Below are 14,202 nucleotides of genomic sequence, written 5' to 3' on the forward strand. Positions count from 1 at the left end.
ACACACTTTCACATCTTCAGTTGCTGAATCTCTCAAGATACTATATATTTGGTAACTTTCTCTAGGAAGAGATTCGACTAAATTCTCAGTGGCTGTGGGATGAAGGCATCAGGAAATTGGATTCTAGTCTTCGGCTGCCTTTGTGCCAATTGCAAACAATACATGTGTATGCCCTCAATTAAATGATGGCCTAAAATTTTGAACCAAAACAGATGCTTGGGGAATGTACAAAAAAGACCAAATACGTTTCCTAATGTTTAATGACCAGCTGAGTGCTAATGGCTTACAGCAGAGCCAATAGGTTGAAAGCCCCAAATGGTAATTAATTCTTCAGGAAATCTCATTGCAAGAAGATCATTATTGCTCTCCAATCTTGGCTGAAGCAGAAATTGTAAATTAGGCCTGCTTGTGTGTGCGCGCGTATGTGTTATAGATATTTTTTTTTTCAGTATTTCTTTAATTAATAACTGGCTTTTGGGGAGTACAATGAGCTCTCATCTAGGATAGCATACTTTATTCACAACTACATATACATTAAAAAAAACCTAATTAAAAAACCCACAGTGCTGTTCCTAAATTTCACGTCTGGACTCTATTACATAGAGAGCTTGTTGTAATAACTGGGGATCTAAAATCTGCATTGCAAAGTCAAACAAAATATACGGCAAGTTAAACCAATAGATATAATCAGAAGAAATCAACTCTGACAGGACTGAATAAATGAACTACATTCTTACACTGGTTTGTCTGGCGCTAAAACCGTTCCCAGCATTCTTAATTGATGATCTCTTTCAAGAATAATCTTTTTCTTTACTTTTCTTAATTTTCTTTTAAGCCAAAGTAAGTGGGATAGGGCACATTGGCTTCCCCAGACTGTTCACATCGAGATTGGATTCAAACACTGCTTTAAGCTTCAATGCGCTTCAGCTGAGATGACTGAATAAACTATCATGGCAAGGTTTAGCCATCACTTCAAATCATAAACTGTGCTTTTACTAATCACAATCAACTGGATTCATGTAAAAAGTCAGGTAATGAGGATTGAATAGCTGCCAGCTGATGTAAGGTTGTAAACTGTAAGCTGATGCAATGTAAGGCAAGGCTGATGCAATGAGGTGGCCATTAGAGGGTGTCTCTCTCTCTCTCTGTCTCTCTCTCTCCCTCCCTCCCTCCCTCTCTCATAGTGTATCTCATTTCTCTCCTTGTGTCTGCAGCTGAATGGTAAGGGATTTATGTCTGTATATAGGTATACATATATAAACCACTATTAATTGTCTAAAGGCATTGTGTGCTGTGTTTTGCTCCTGGGTTTATCTCATAATAATAATCACACTGCCAAAACTCTGACAGGAGTGTTGGAAGAAATGTCCATCTGGGTTCAGTTCCAAGTGGGGAGAAAGACACCTGAAGCATGGTGGGTGCTTGGAAAGATGGTTTTAATGGTGGACAGGACCACATGGTTTGAAGTCCTGGGGGAAAAGAGGATCACATGGCTTGAAGATCTTGAAGAAAAAAAAGGAAGAGATGCTGAGAGAGCCTGAGTTTTATATCCTGTCTTGGAGGCTTGGTGCTTCCTGTTCTTGTGCAAGAAATGTATTCTGATTGGTTGTCAGACTCCCATGCTTGGTTGAACCTTGCTGTGTGGTGGAATCTCCCCAGATGCCATGTGGTGAGTTCTGTTACTAGATAGGTAGAGGGCGAATCCTATCATGCCCTGTGGGCCATGTCTTAATCCCATCACCCGGGAGCTGAAGATGGGGGGGGGGGGGAGGTAGCTGCATGGGAGCTGTTTTATCTTTAAAACATGTTTCTCCTGTTCTCATCCAGGCTAATATAATAATCTGCCTTTTTAACATTTACTAGAGTATTTCATTTTCCCAGGGGTGGGTGCTAACTTCCTACCATAGTGAGAAACCAAGCAAACTATATTATGAGTCAGTGTGATGCTCTGTAGGTAAAGACTACTGTCAACATAGAAAGCAGAGTAGAATATCCAATGACTGATCATTGAACTTATTTCCCTTGTTAGAAAAAAATAAGGGGAATTTCTCTCTCCTTGGAATTAGTTTTCACTCCTGGCTTCTTGGCAAGGATTTTCACAAGTGCTTTGTCTTCTCCTTCCTAAGGCTGAGAAATAGGGGCTGGCTCAAGGACACCCAGTTGGCTTCATGGCCAAGGCGGCAACTAGAACTCCCAGTCTCCCAGTTTGCCTGAACCGCTGCACCGAAATCTACCTCAATGGTAAGTGGCTATTTTTCTGTTGATAACTCAATCTGATTTCTCAGATTTCTTTTCAGACAGTGGGCTTTTCAACATATGGCAAAGTCCCAGGTTCTGTTTGCAGACCTTACTTACACTTGAACAAGCCTTGGTGGCGCAGTGGTTAGAGTGCAGTACTGCAGGCCACTTCTGCTGACTACCAATTGCCTACAATTTGGTAGTTCAAATCTTATGTTTAGTGTTTAGTGAGGCAGTGGCCCAGTGGCTAAGACGCTGAGTTTGTTGATCAGAAGGTGGGCAATTCAGCAGTTCGAATCCCCAATGCCGCATAAAGGAGTGAGCTCCCATTACTTATCCCAGTTTCTGCCAACCTAGCAGTTCGAAAGCACGTAAAAATGCAAGTAGAAAAATAGGAGCCACCTTTGGTGGGAAGGTAACATCGTTCCGTGCACCTTCAGCATTTAGTCATGCTGGCCCTATGACCACAGAGACATCTTCGGGCAGGGCTGACTCTTCAGCTTTGAAACAGAGAAGAGCACCTAGAGTCGGGAATGACTAGCACATATGTGTGAGGGGAACCTTTACCTTTAAGCTTAAGTAATTTAAAGCTGATTTGTTTTGTGATTTAGTATATCCTGCAGGCAATAGTGAAGGTTTTTTTTTATCATCATCTCATTATCATCCAGATATGGTACAGCCCAGATATGAAACAGCCCATTTGTCTAGTAGTTTATTGATTAAACCCAATGTTGCCAGACTTGCATGTTAGGCAAATCATATCTGGGTTGGACACATCAGGATGACAATAAGATCAATATTTACAATTGAGCCTGGGGGGAAAAATGATTTCAGTCACTGCTGAGAGTTGCTTTGGAGCGCGGTGAGATAAAGAAGTTTAAAAAACTGTGCAAACTCACTCTAAGTCGCTAAGGATTGAGCTGAAATATCGGAGCAACGGGTGAAATCTCAACCTTACCTTAAACTCAGGTACTGTGAAAGCTACAAGGTGAACTCTGAACATCTGTAGAGATTCTCAGTCATCCAGGTCATGGTTGTCCCAAAGGTGCTTTTTCAGGAGGCAACGGGACTTTCTTGTTTTTCCTTTTGAAGATGTTTCGCTTCTCATCCAAGAAGCTTCTTCAGCTCTGACTTGATGGTGGGGAATGGAAGGATTTATATTCTTGGCAGACAGATGGTATGCAAAAGGATGCAAATAGTTAATCCTCTAAGTGCTTCAATGACCCTCTAAAAGGATGAAAATGACCAGCTGACCTCCTACCCCTAAACACACAAACACACACCTTGTTTCTTATCCACAACCAGGAACTTATTTAGCCATGTTATGCTGTAAACCAGTTCCTGAATATGGAGCTGAGTGACTGGACAACTAAGATTTATTGCGGTGCTTGACAATGAAATTTGACTGGACTATTTCCAGTCCACTGTTTCTGTAACACATCCCTGGCATTTTTGTTTAACTGCTAATTATGTCAGGCATCGAGGGTTTCCCTTTGGATTTCTTTAATCAGTACATAGAAGCTTAGGAGAAATCCCATGTTTTTGCTGTGCGTTTTTCACTTGGGAACTAGCAATTTGAAATGTGACTGCCAGCATCTCTTTAAAAAGTCACCCTAATATCATAATCGGAATAAATGCAATGTGTTGGATTTAAATGTTCATTTTATTTCCCAGAGGGGAGCAAACCATCATAATTCTCACGATGATTTTTGAGGTTGACTAAATAGGGGACAAAAATAGTACACTAAAAGTATTGCAGACTGATATAAAAATATACCTCTTGACACCCTTTGGGGAATGTGTCTTCATGTACAATTTGGCCAATCAAGAGACATGCACTCCTTACTTATTCCCATCTTGAAAAGCCATCATTTCTACATTTAATTAGGCTCAAAGCAATCACATTTACACCAAGGAGAAGGCATATCCCCAAACATTGATGACTGTGGGAAGGAAGCTTAACCCCCATGGAAAAAGTGAAATCTCAATTAGTCATAAGAAGTGATTTCATTTAGCATGCAGTGGTATCTGTGTAGCAAAATTTGGATAAATAAGAAGCTCCTTATACCAATCCTAACGTTTGTCCAAACAAGATCTGCCATATGTTGGAGCCTGTGATTTTCTACAGGTGGAAATAAGTCCATCGAGGCTGTGCAAAAAGTTGAGTTCACACCAGTGGGTGTTTTTTTTTTCAACCTGGTCAATCTCTTGTGCAAAGCCACAGTGCTAGGTTTTGTATGATGTGTAAAGCCAAACAATGGTGGCTGAATAAAACAGGATTTAGAAAGTATTATGACATAGCAAAGTAGCTGACCCCAACCATAAAGGTTTTCATATTAGTATCTTTATGTGATATTGAATAACAGTGTTTTTCTGTGAAGGGTAAATTATCCTTATACCCCTACCCAAGGTCAACAGACTCCATAGTTGCTGAAAAAGGAGGAGAAAGGCTAGTTTGTTAAGAAAGAAAATGGACTGTTTTACTCTGAAGTAGTTGGTGAAAGACAGAGATGATAGATGGACATTTCTCTCTACGTGTTTATTCTACTAACCACATTTCAGGTGAGATTCAACAGTTTCATCTTGGCAGCTAGGGAGAAGTTGATGGTGAGCTAATATCCAGCACTGGTGGCTGGATGAGAGGCCCTTTATATGAAATATGGTAGTAGTGATTGATGATTCTTCACAACGAGCAGTGTCTGAATTTGAGTGTCACTGAGCTGGTACTGGACTCAGGTTTTCATGTTTGTGAATTTCAACCTTCATGTGTGGGGTTGGGAATGATGCTGGAGTTGGTTTGGAATTTCCTGATCACCATAACAATGAACCTTGGTTTATTTTAAGCATTGTGGTCTTGAAGGAAACTAGAGGCACAGGTCAGATCTGGCTTCATTTCTGAAGGTAACAGGCATTACTCTCAGTCTTTATCATAGACAGATCTGGTTCTAAACATCACAAGGCTAAACAGAGTTAGCGCAGGAGCTGCATAGGCCAGAATGATCCAAGTTGCCATGGCCAACTCACGATGGCCAACTCATCATGGCCAACTCACCATGGCCAACTCACCATGGTCAAATCACCATGGTCAACTCACATGGCCAACTCACCATGGCCAACTCACCATGGCCAACTCACCATGGTCAACTCACATGGCCAAGTCACCAAAGCCAAGTCAACAAGGCCAACTCATGATGGCCAACTCATGATTGTCAACTCACCATGGCCAAGTCACCATGGCCAAGTCACCATGGCCAAGTCACCATGGCCAACTCATCTTGGCCAACTCATCATGGCCAAATTGCCACAGGACAAGCCACCATAAATAAATATTTTAATTTTACTCACTCACATTTCATTCTGTTCCTCCTTTTGCATCCTTTTTGAAATGATTCTATGCCACCATTTCTTTGATATTAGTGTAACTCTTTTTCTGCAGTGGGTTGTCCCACAGTGAGTTGACTGTGGTGAGTTGTCCTGCAGTGAGTTGGCCATGGTAAATTGTCATAGATTGACATTGGCTGCCAGTAGATTTCCAGGTGCAATATCCTATCCATGAAGGTAAGGTTTCCCCTGTGCTAGTCGTTCCTGACTTTAGGGGGCAGTGTTCTCCTCTGTTTCAAAGCCAAAGAGCTAGCGCTGTCTGAAGAGGTCTCCATGGTCATGTGGCCAGCATGACTAAATGCCAAAGGCGCACAGAACGCTGTTACCTTCTCACCAAAGTTGGTCCCTATTTTTCTACTTGTATTTTTACATGCTTTCAAACTGCCAAACTGCCGACATTTCTGATCGACAAGCTCAGTGTCTTAGCCACTGAGCTACCACATCTCTATCCTATCTATAAAGCCCTTTTAAAGTATGCTGCAGATATTCCCCCTGTGAGATACGAAGGCTTTTAAAGTCAGCTATTTCAGTCCTAGATTTTCTCTTTGCTATGATGCGTCCTTTCAGCACAGAGGGTGGAAGATGATTTGATGGCAACCAGTTTGTTAGCTGATATAATTTTATCCTGATGTTTATGGTTGCATGGCATGTTCTTTTCTGAGATATAAGCTGCCTGGGATCATCGGATGAAGCAGCATACAAATAACTCTATAAATAAATACATGACTCTGATGTTAATAACTTTTAACTTCCAGTGGATGTAATGAGAAGACACAATACTTGCCGTTATTTTAGTGGTGAAAATCAGAGGTTCCTTCCCGTTGGATCCTAGTCATTAAAACCTCAAAAACATCTATACATCACTCAAAAAGATTCTTATTCTACCAGGAAAATATTTTTGAATGAATGACACCATATATATATTTTTTTACAAATCTTTCAAAAGGTTGGAAGGAGGAAGGGAGGGAAAGAGAGAGGAGAAAATATATATCAGAATGTGCTTCTGATTAGGCTGTGAATTCAGAAGCAGTGAAGTGTGCAGAGTCAACTTCTCAGGTAAGAGAGTAATGAAGTAAACATTTCAGAAGAGTTTGTTTTGAGGAACTTACATTCTTCTTTTAAAAAACGAGTGGGTTGTTTTCCTTGCAGATTCTAAGAAATATTCTTTTCTGACAGATGGGCCTGGCAATAAATGCACAGAAAAATCTATTTGCAACAAATGGGTTTTTTTTAAAGCATATGGCATTTATGTATGCTGTGCGTGTGTGTGTGTATGTGTGTATGAATTTCTCTCTCATTTGGACAAATAAACATGTTTTTAACTTAGGAAACACATCAAGTATGAGAGTGTTGCACTTCGGGCTTTCTGCCTGCTGTTTAGAATACCTGTAATATCTCTATTTTAGCAAATTCAGTGGTGTGTTGCACAATAGAAAGGCAATGGATATAATCTAATCAAATGCTTTGATGTGTATCTATTTTAAAGTTTGATGCCTTTTAGAGTCTTATTTGAAACACGTTAGGTAATCAGCAAATGTTTTCCACACACACCGGGCTCCATTTCCTCTGTTTTGATTTGCAGAACCTGGATTTCCTGTCTAACACGTGGATACAGATAGACTAAACAGAATGTTTTTTTCCCCCAAATATTTATTTTATTTCTTTAAAAAAAAAAACACAAATATTTCATCATTTGTCAATCATTAAGACATTGAAGTACAATTCTTTTGTGTGCCCCTCCCTCCCTCCACCCCCCAACTCCCCTCCTCCTCCCCCCCCCGACTTCCCAGAACCTGTACACGGTATGGATTTTTAACTAACCCAGTCTAAAATCTATTGAGAAAAAAGAAATAAAGAAATTAATGACATTCTACATTGACCTTAGCTTCTTCTTACTGAACTAACTTTTAACAGTTTAAATCATTTCTGATCTTAAGCATAGGCTAACTGGAATTTCTTGGTCCCGTATTTATTTTGTATATAGTCAATCCATTTTTTCCAGTCTCGTTTATATCTCTCATTTGAATGATCTTTAAGATATGCCGATATTTTAGCCATCTCGGCTAAGTTTGTGACTTTCAATGACCATTCTTGGATTGTAGGCAAGTCTTCCTTCTTCCAGTATTGCGCCACCAACAGTCTTGCTGCCGTTATTAGGTGCAGAATCAAATTAGTCTCTACCACTGTAAAGTCAGTACATATACCTAGTAAAAATAACTGAGGAATAAACTTTATCCTTCTTTTAAAAATATTTTGCATGACCCACCATATTTAATTTAAAATTTTAAAAAAACTTTTACAAATATTTACCTCCCCTCCCCCACCCACCCCCACCCGAACCCAACCCCCCCCAACCTCCCCCCCCAACTTCCCACAGCAAATACAGGGTATAAATCTTTAACAAACATATTCTAAAATAAACTAAAAGAAAGTTAGTATCATCTTTCATTTGTCTTTTAACTCCTCTTTTGTTAGGCTAACTCTAAACAGATTATATCATTCCTTGCTTTTCAGTCATAAACTATCTGGAATTTCTTAGTCCCGTATTTATTTTGAATATAGTCAATCCATCTTCTCCACTCCAGTTTATATCTCTCATCTGAGTGATCCTTAAGATATGCTGATATTTTAACCATCTCTGCTAAGTTTGTTACTTTTAACGTCCATTCTTGAATAGTAGGCAAATCTTCCTTCTTCCAGTATTGCGCCACCAACAGTCTTGCTGCCGTTATTAAGTACAAAATCAAGTTAGTCTCTACAACAGTACAATCAGTAGTTATGCCTAACAAAAATAACTGAGGGGTAAACTTTATCCTCTTTTTAAAAATATTTTGCATAATCCACCAGAATGTTGATTGGGACCTTTGAGAGATATCGGTGAATTGGAACTCAGCTACCACGTTTGCCTTTTGGCCCTCGAAATAAGCACTTGGCCTTATTTTCAGGGAGGTCTTATTATTTTTGAGGTGCAGGTGGTCACCTCATGGCTGCTGCTGTGTTGCAATATTTTTTGGGGTGGGTTATTCTCTGGGGAGGGCTTATTTTAGCACATGCGCTCAAAAGCCCAATTGGATTTATTATCCGGGGACATCTTATTTTCAGGGAAACATGGTATTTTAATTGCAGATCTTCTGGTCCAGAGGGATCGCTACCTTATTCCGCTTACGTTGTTGTTGGATTTCATGTCTGGTATCTACTTGGTATGCCATCCATCTGATCCATCTGACCTATTAATTTGGTGGCAGTTTTTCCTCAGCTGATAATGGATTGGTTCTTGAGTGATGGGGTTGGATTTTTGTAGCAGGAGAGGAGTTTTTTTATGACTGAATCTTAGATTCCAACAGTACCGAAGCTCAGAAGATTTACACAATTCATTACACATCCTGCTTCCAAATAATGGTTGCAGCATCACCATTGTCTTGAGGATATTGCTGACAGTTAGAACAAAAACTGAGTTATGTGTGTTTTAATAGTTTCTTGCGGTGAATCAATTCCACTTTGTAAAAACCTCCATCCCTCTTGAAAAGGATGCAGGTCATCCATATTTGGGATGCTGGTGGCTTTCTAAATTTACCTTAATCTCTCTATATAAAAATGGCTCTATGTGTGTATGTTCCAGCATAACTCTTCATCGCCTTGAGAAATTTCAACCAAACTTGGTACACAGATGACTTACTCTCTGGAAACAAATACTGTGGGGGTAAGACACCCCTAAAACCCTTTGGGGAGTGTGTTCTGTTAGGATACAGCCTGTTGTGCCATAAAATGGCTTCTACTGCATGATGCAGTGGAGTTACCATGGTAATGGCTTCACAGTACTCCACAAGGGGCTCCCTCTGGTAAGTGCGGGGGGGGGGGGAAATCCAACATTAGAAATTACATTTGGTCCGGACATTTTCTCCCTATAAATAAATACCCAGGCAATGCTGGGTTATCGGCTAGTATTACATAAAGCTTTCAGACATTCTCTTAATACATCTATAAAGTATTAAAAAACAGCTTTCTTGTGAACACTTACAGCAAAGAGTAATGTTTCCATTCCAGATTAATTTTTACAACATAGGATGTAAACTGCATGATTGCCCATGTAACGGTGTTTCTATCAGAATTCCATCAAGCTGAAACTTAGAAAAACATGACTAAGGCCAAATGCCATAGAGAAAACAATGTATTTATTTTTGGAATGGTAAAAGTAATACCTAGCAGAAAACAAATTCTATTTAATTTGAAAAAAGAACAATTTATTTAGGAGTATTATACAAGGAAGAAAAAAATGTTGATGAAATTCTCATGGCAGCCAAGATGTGTACATGAGAAGACTAGACTGATGGCTAATCTAATCATTAATGTAGCATTAATGTATGTAATCATTAATATAGCAGACAGAGGGGTGGAGTTAAGTGAGTCATAAGCCTAGAGTTGTTGCGTTCCCACAAATGGACTAAGTTCAATCCCTCTTAAATTCTGTTCATTCTCAACTAGTGCCAATTTAGTATCAAAAATCAGTTGATTAGATTTTTGTGTATAGACTTGAGCAATAAATCTCCTTAACTGCAACTTATCATTTGGTCCTGTCTCTTCATATCTGACATCAATCTTCAACTTCTTTGGAGTCTCCTATTCCATTGTATCATAAAGGAAGATATTAGAATAAGGACATCTGCAGAGGGATGAGTCAACAATGGTAGAATCTCAGGCATGATGTGCGTTAAAAAGAGGACTTTGCTCGGCCAAGCCTGTCATTTTGATGTCATTGGTACTATCACCATCCCACCCCTTGCCCCCAAACACCATGATCAAGACTTAACTGTCCCACCAGGCATTTTCAGGTTGGGAAGTCTGGATTTCAATGGAGGTTTCAGAAGTATGGGAAGATGTGTCCCTGAAAACAGCAACATTAGCAATGTCTGGATTTTTTTGAGGGCCAGATCAGCATTGTAGTTCTCCGCCGCAGGCCAGAAAGGATGGGAGACGGGACGGATGCCTCCTGCAGCATCCTCTGCTCCATTTTTGGCCTGGATGGCCACCTGCAGCACCCCGTTGGCCAAAATGGGATGTGGGAGCCATGTGAGCCCCCCCATTCCCCATTTTGGCTGCTAGAGGCACCACAAGCCAGTCCTTTACTATTTCTAGGCCAACTCCACAGGCCAGATTTCAGCACCTCGTGGGCTGCATCCATACTACCAACTTTCCAGCAGAAACCTGTTTATTCTCTCTTCACCAATTCCCTAAATGACAAACTTACACAATTAGGTCAGAAGACAACTGTCATTTGTGTGAAAGAACTGGGTGATTGATTCCTCCCTCCCACTCCCCCTTCCCCTCCCCTCTTCACCCAATATCAGTTAAAAGAAGAAGGAAAATAAGTTAGCTGGTATTGGTTTTGAACTGATTCTCCACTGACATTTATGTTTATACATCAATTTAATTGGGATGAAATCATAAATTATTAAATAGAGTTCCACCTATAGCTGCCTACAGCTTTTAGGACCATGGGTCCATTACTTTCGGAGGACTTTCTGTGTTTGGAACATATTTCAGTGTGCTTTTCTCCTCATTTAGAATCTGTCAGTGGGTTTCACTGTTAATGTACCCCAGTCTTTCCACAGTACTGTCAGGAAACCAGAGTATACACAGGGTGGTTTGGAAATGGGTTACACTTTCTCTTGAAATGAAATTCAAAATGTGGGTTTTTTTGTTCAGTAGGTTGTTGGATCACACTGAATGGCTGGAGAGTCCGCCATAGAGCAGGCTTGTCCTCTGTTTTAAGGGGGCTTTGCGTGGGAAGGGGGGCTCTGCTTGGCTTTCCCCCCTCTCCTCAGGTGCAGCGGGGGTAGGAGGCAGATGGCGTGTGCATACGCACTATTACGGCTGGGGGGCAGGGAGGTGGAATGCCACAAAGAAAATCCTGGCGCGCAAGGGCAGGCGGAAGCAGGGGGCTCTGCCAATGACAGCCGCTGCTGCCCCTCCTCAGTGCTTCTGGTGTGCGAGGCTGCTCCGGAGGCTGGCTCGGGGAGATGATTCATTTCTTGCGGGGGAGGCGTTCAGATGCTTGGCTTAACCCCCCCTGCTGCCACCGCCCCCTCACCCCGCTATAGCAAGCCCGCTCGCGCTCTGGGAGGTGGGCTCTGAGGCAAGCGCTCCGAAGCAAGCCCTCCGATCCTTATGCAGTGGGGAGATGAACCCCACAACTTGTCCTACCCCCCTCCCCAAGCGTGTGCCCCACTTCTCCTCCTCCTCTCCTTCAAAGGCAAGAGGCGGGCAGGTTTTTTTTCCCAGAGCAGCTTGGAATGGGTGGCTGCGCGGCGCAGTGTGGTGCTCTTGGAAACGTGTGTCATTGAACTCTGGAGAAGGGGCTCATGAGCAATCTGGCCCGGCTTTAGGACTGCCCAGGGAACTTTTCGACCCTGCCTAGATTGGAGGGGTGGGGGGAGGAGAATATAGAGGTCCTGCTCGCTTGCCTCACCGGCCGTGAACCTCACCGCACATCACTGCTTTTAGGATCTTTGGCCTGCCACACTCTCTCTTATTTTATTTTGCTGTTTCATTAGTGGGGAATTGGGAGGGGGATTAGTAAGGAGTAGAATGTTGTTGTCAAAATAAAACATTCCTTTCTAGAAGCTCAAGGTCATTGTTTGTCTCTGTACCTCTGCACCTGACCAGAAGTGGATGGGTGGAATTGCCAGCATGGCAGTGGAAGATACCTATCCTAACACCTATCCTCCGCGAGCTGCACTGGCTACCTGTCGATCTCTGGATACGCTTCAAGGTGCTACTTGCCACCCATAAAGCCCTCCATGGTAGTGGATCTGGGTACTTGAGAGACCGCCTACTGCCAATCACCTCCACACGACCTATTAGATCTCATCGATTAGGCCTCCTCCGAGTTCCATCCGCTGGTCAATGCCGACTGGCAACCACGCAGAGGAGAGCCTTCTCGGTGGTAGCTCCGACCCAATGGAACGATCTCCCCATGGAGATTTGTACCCTCACCACCCTCCAGACCTTCTGCACAGCCCTCAGAATCTGGCTATCCCGTCAGGCCTGGGGCTAAAGATTGTAACCCGCCCGAATGGTATGAATGTTGTGTTTTAATCATGTATTGTCTTATATGTAAAAGTCTGTTTTCCCCCCTTCCTTTGGATTGTGAGCCGCCCTGAGTCCCCCCAGGGAAAAGGGCGGCATATAAATAAACCTTCTAATCTAATCTAATCTATTCTAATCTAAGATTGGACCATGTGATGAACTTGAGGGTATGGGGCAAGATATTGAACTTTCAACTGGGAGGGGGGAAACCAGGAAGCTTTCAGATTTGGGTTTCCCACAGAGGTACCAACATGTCTCTCTTACTAAATTGGAACTTTGAGGAAAGCTCTGCCTTGGACTCTGATTTAATTCTGGATGATATTTGGAACGCTGACATTAATAGCCTATGGTTCTTACTATAAATTTGTAAATTACAGAGAAAGTGCCGCTATGCTTTTGGACATTCTGAAGGCATCAGCTGGCACTGTAACAACAACAACAAACTTAAGAGGATATCAATCTTGGGTCTGATCCAACCCACACTTCATTTGATCTAAGCTTTTTATCTGCTGTTCCTTCAGCAGAAACCCAAGTGATCCTCTGACAGCCATAAAACACTAAAACTTTGCAATCCTATAATCAGTCCAAAGTAATCAAGAAGCTACGCTCGTGGACAAGAATAGTCTTTGTTACTTTACTACCTGATGACTGGCACATATCTCAGAAAAAAGTGACACGCACTCCATTATATGAATATTTTACCCAGCAATGCTCATTTGCTGTCACCAAATGACTCGCTGTTCAATTATTTGTGGCTTGTTATTTCCACTACATTTTTCCCTGTGGCACGCTGTCCTGAATAAGACATGCAAGGATGCCAGTTTTGACATCTCAACTTTGCATTAATGGCAGAAGGATGGAGAGCCAGCATCATGTTGCAGACAACCGGCCACGTTAGCAGCTAATAGTCTCTCTCCCCATTCTCTCTGACAACTTCATTGACTCAACCCGACATCAAGGGCTCTTGCTGTCAAAGAAAGCAGGAAGACTCCTCCACGGCATCACTTGAGTTCAATGGATGCAAGCGGAGGCAAATTTCAATAGGGAGAAGAAGAAGAAGAAGAAGAAGAAGAAGAAGAAGAAGAAGAAGAAGAAGAGGAGGAGGAGGAGGAGGAGGAGGAGGAGGAGGAGGAGGAGGAGGAGGAGGAGGAGGAGGAGGAGGAGGAGGAGGAGGAGGAGGAGGAGGAGGAGGAGGATTCGAGACCATCAATTCACGAGGATGGCTTTAGACATTTCTCATTGGTTGACAATTACGATCAATGGGAATGAAGGTACGGTGGATGTCCTGCAACTTTGTTCTTGATTCCAGTCAGGTTAAGACTTCCAGCTCCTCAATTTATGTAGCTGATGAACAGTTATACTTCTGATTAAAGGTTGATTCATAGAAACTGAATAAATACTTGCCATTGTCTTCCTATGACAATGATCATAGTGATAGTTTTGAAATGGAAAATAACAATAGCACTTATATACTGCTTGCACAGTGCTTTTACAGCC

This window comes from Thamnophis sirtalis, unplaced genomic scaffold, assembly GCF_051295495.1.
Source record: "Thamnophis sirtalis isolate CommonGarterSnake01/CBP01778 unplaced genomic scaffold, rThaSir2_p1.2 scaffold_13, whole genome shotgun sequence".
Lineage (NCBI taxonomy): Eukaryota > Metazoa > Chordata > Lepidosauria > Squamata > Natricidae > Thamnophis > Thamnophis sirtalis.